The following is a 4,605-nucleotide window of genomic DNA, read 5'->3' on the forward strand; positions in this document are numbered from 1 at the left end:
TGAAAGCCCCTACTTGCCAAGGATATTCATATACCCACTATACTGGTGTGATATTGACTGGGTCAGACAAATCCACAGTAGCAAGAGACCCTAGATAGGTGGCTCATATATAGGATTCCTCTCCTCCAGTGTTGCCTGTAGTAGTGGAAGATCAAACCTAAGAAAAGCCACAGTTCATCCTGCCCAGTCAAGTGTTTGGGAATACAGTGGATAAGAACCTAGATTATTCTGGACACAATCTAGAGCACCATCTGGGGGAGAATGTTTTTGAAAATTCATTTGGTTCTTCACCTGTCCTAAACTAGCAAATTGGCCCTCTTCTCCCATATCAAGGCAAGATATTTGCAACTATTAATAAACAGCTTGGTCATCATGCTCCTGACTACCACGAGTCAAGTGTCCCATTTCCCAGAAGCCATAGTCATGATGATCAATGCCATGATAGGAAGAAAGGTTTTTTAGTTCAGCAGTTTCTTAGATCCAGCTTCCAGGACTTGCCTGATAAGAATACTTTTGGACATGGTTTTGGTTGACCCTCTCTGGTCCTTCCTTATTCTGTCCCCTGTAGTTGTCCAAGCCTCGAGGCCTTTGCCCTCTCAGGTGACTCCATAAATCTTCGTAAATGGCTCAGGTTCCCCTCAAATGATAGGGCTTTCTGTCCCCAAGGATAGTTCACACAACTCCTTCCCAGAGAGTTTGGGGGAACAAGGTACAGTATTGTTGGAAAATGCTAGGATTCCCAACAGAATGGGGGAGGTGAAATTGTCTCAACTGACTCATAATGATGATGAATTTCTATTTATTTGGAAGAAAGGGGTCCCTTAACCAACTTAATGGTAATCCTTAATTTTTCAATGAAGGTAAAGGAGATTATTCAGCTCCCTCCAAAGAAGTGGCAGAAAGAAGAGGCCTTAGCAGAGGCCTCTAAAGGGTGAAAGTTTTGGTATTACCATCCCCATGGAACTTCCTAGAAAGGAGAGGTCCTGAAAGGTAGGAGTCCATGATCATCCAGTCCTGTTCCCTAAGGCTCTAATACAGGAAAACTTAGAATCAATGCTTGCATCTGTTCAGACTACACATAATAAGAGTAATGACCTCATAGCTACTTTATTACAGACGACTGTGATGTGTGATAATTGGTGACTGGGCTAGAAGTGTCACCATCTGTGCTGTGGCCCTGGTACCTCTGAAGCTGTTCCTGCTATTCATCACCAGACAAAACCATTATGGACGGCATATGCCACATAGAACAGATCATTAAATCTGGGACTGGTTTCTCCTAAAGGGGGAAAAGCAATGTCTGGGATTTCAACTCTTCAATCTCTTCCATATTGTACATTCCTGCAGGGGGTTCTTGATATTTTTTCCTCTATCTTTCTGGTTTAGTTCCCACCCCTCCCCTGTGCTGCCTATACTAGGCTTTTCCCATTCCAGAGATTAAGGTTGTCCAGTAACAGTCCTATGTCCTTTTAATAGAGAGGTCCCATAGAAGACCTGTAGTTCCTTGTCATAAGAGGCATGGTAGAAGGAGTATCTATCCGAGTGACTGCCACATAGGATAAACTGACCCTGAGAGGTGTTTGACCCAGGGGGTAATGACTGATGTGGCTTCCTGGTCACCTGTAGACTTGGTGGATGTTCCAACTAAGTCACCACACCATGCCCTACTGACCAGATACATTTCTGTGTGGAGACAAGGGGGATTACATCTACCTGAGACAAATGCTACTTCCTGTTGGGTATCCTTTCCATGCTATGGCTATTGACCTACTTCTATTTACTGCTTCACGTTCTCCGAGTGTCTCATTTCATTCCAACCTTGAACCTGAAGTACCAGACTCCTCTGCCAATCCTGACAGACTACATGGTATGAGAGATGTGCTTTCACAGTCTCTACCCACTTCTCCATGTTGTCCCTACGTGGTTGTTCCCAACTAACCAGAAATGAGAGCACTTCAGGGCCTGCCCAATCCCACTTTCCTCATGTGGTAAATGGTGGTGGTGGTGGTGAAAGTGCTAAGGTCAGTATCTCCTTGTGTTACTACACTTTGATTAGTTATAGGAAACTTCAACCTATGATTGATGTCAGTGGTCTATAGCCACAGGAAAGTTTTGCTGCTTTGATTTCTGATGCATATTTGCTTACCAAAACCACAAATCATCTTCTCCATTCAGGCTTCACATATTCTGCCTAGAAAACCCCTTGGCTGAAGACCAAAATACTTAGATCCCCCTGAAAGTTTACTTTGTCATCTCATCCCATAGTCTCTATTCTTGTTCAATTTAAACGAAACAACTTATTTAGCTGAATCGTCCTAGTTGCAGTAATCTTTAGGGTCTAGAACACCATGCATCTCTGGGCCTGGATTCTAATGTTGCTCAAAGCATAAAATCAGCTCTTGGACTCTGTAGAGTAGACCATCCAGGCTTGTGGCTCTGAAAACCTCTCATTATTACATGGCATTACAGAAATAGCAAGAAAGTCTCACTTTTCCAATAATCAGGAAAAATAAAATTTTACACAATTACAGATTCAAATATAAATACAAACACAAGTACATGGAATATATAGCAATTATACCAACACATACTTCTCTCCTCAAGTAACTGAGTAGTGTCTTACACTCTATCATACCTCGTAGGGAATCCTAAAAAATTCCTGGAAGCAAGGAAAAACAGAGGTTCTAATTGCAATCCACTATTCCAAGACAACATGCACGATTATGGATTAGATTATGGAAACTGAGGAAGATATATTCATGTGGGGGAGGTAAAAGGATCATAGATTAGAGCTGAAAGGGACCTCAGAGATCATTTACTCTAACTCCTTTAAGGATGAGGAAGACTAGGCTTAGACATATAATGTGACTTGTTCAAGATCACCCAGGTAGTAAGCAGCAGATCAAGGATTTAAACTCCAAATCTACTTCTTTGCCCAATGCCCTACACTGTTTTTTTTTTTTATTTTGTGGATTCAGAATCATGATGATGGCCTTTGTATTTCAATACGATGTCAAAGCTTTGAGGGCTTTTTTTTTTTAAATGAATCTACAACATGCTAAGAGACTAAAGAATAAAAATTCAGTTCCAGCAAGGGCTGGTTCATTGATGTGAAGGGCAGGTGTGCCCCACCTGACATTAAAGTACAAGGTGAAGCTGTTAGTGATGATGAAATGGTAGATCCGAAACAGCAGAGACACTGCAGGATCAAACAGCAGAAAGCTCAACACAGTGATGTTTTAATTCCTGTGGTTTCGTCTATGGGGTAATTCACAGTGAGAAGATAAAAGTAACAAACAGATATCTCAATCAGTCTCTCAGAAAGCCATTTAGTGGCCCTACATCTCTCAAAAAAAATTTTTTTTTTTTTTTTACCACAAGTGCCTAGGAAAATCTTGTCGAAGGAAATCTTTTGAATTTTGTGAATAGAAGTTTTCCCTCATCTTATTTGCTACAATTCAAAGTAAGTTGGGAGGCCAGATATGAATTTGATAGAATATATTCTCATCTATCATTAAATATAATTTTAGCTGTTACTGAATTGCCCATCAAATCAAATTATATACTTTATAAAACTTGATATCATTTAGTTATACCAATAAAATTTAATGATATGTAGTTTTTGTTCTTATTTCTATAAAAAATTATTCACCAGGATATTGACAGGAATATGACACCTGTTGTTCCTACATGAAAAGCTGATGTGACTTATGTTAAACTTAAAACATTTCCTTCTAGTAACATAACCTGCCATAACCACGAGTTCTGCCTTTATGTATTCATTTCTTTTGCTCTCAAAGACCTTTTTTGGTGGGGGGAGAGGGAGGGAGGAAGGAGGAACAGAGCAATTGGGGTTAAGTGACTTGCCCTGGGTCACACAGCTAGTAAGTGTCCAAGGTCAAATTTGAACTCAGGTTCTCCTGACTCCAGGGCCAGTACTCTATCCATTGTGCCAGCTAGCTGCCCCCAAAGGCTATTTTCTTAAAAGCACTGATACTAGTCAGGAGACCTGGGTTCAAATACCTCATCTAATGCTCCTTAGCTGTGTGACCTTAGGAAGTCACTCACCCTTCCTGGGCCTGTTCCCTCATCTGCAAAACAAGAGGGTTAGAAGAGGTGATCTCTGAAGTCACTTCCAGCTCCGTGATTTTACCACAGTGGGTAGTACTCCTTTTACTAACATATATAACCAACTTTCCATGCTTCAGCAGACTGCTTCATGAAGTGTACTTGTCTAAAGATGGTTTCATTTTTAAAATAAATTGATTTCTGTATCTTTAAAGAAAACTTGGAAATAAGTCCACTTCTTATTCACACCAATACAATTCTAGTGCCAAGGAGAGCAAGCCAATTCACTTAAAGTCGGTATCTAATGATCAACTTCCTTAACCCTATTAAGACTTGTACATTACTTATGGTGTTTCATCACCAAAAAACAATGCAAAAATGTGGAGGAGTCCCAAACCAAAAAATTAGGTAAAAAAATAAAAATAAAACTACCTAGCAATGCAAAATGCTTATAAACTTAGTCAAATTACTGTTAAATGAGTCACTAAGCAAACTGCTTTTAAGAGGAACTGCTATTGGATGAGAACCCCTTGTAAA

Source organism: Vombatus ursinus, unplaced genomic scaffold (genome assembly GCF_900497805.2).
Source record: "Vombatus ursinus unplaced genomic scaffold, bare-nosed wombat genome assembly UNPS02014786.1, whole genome shotgun sequence".
NCBI classification, from domain to species: Eukaryota; Metazoa; Chordata; class Mammalia; order Diprotodontia; family Vombatidae; genus Vombatus; species Vombatus ursinus.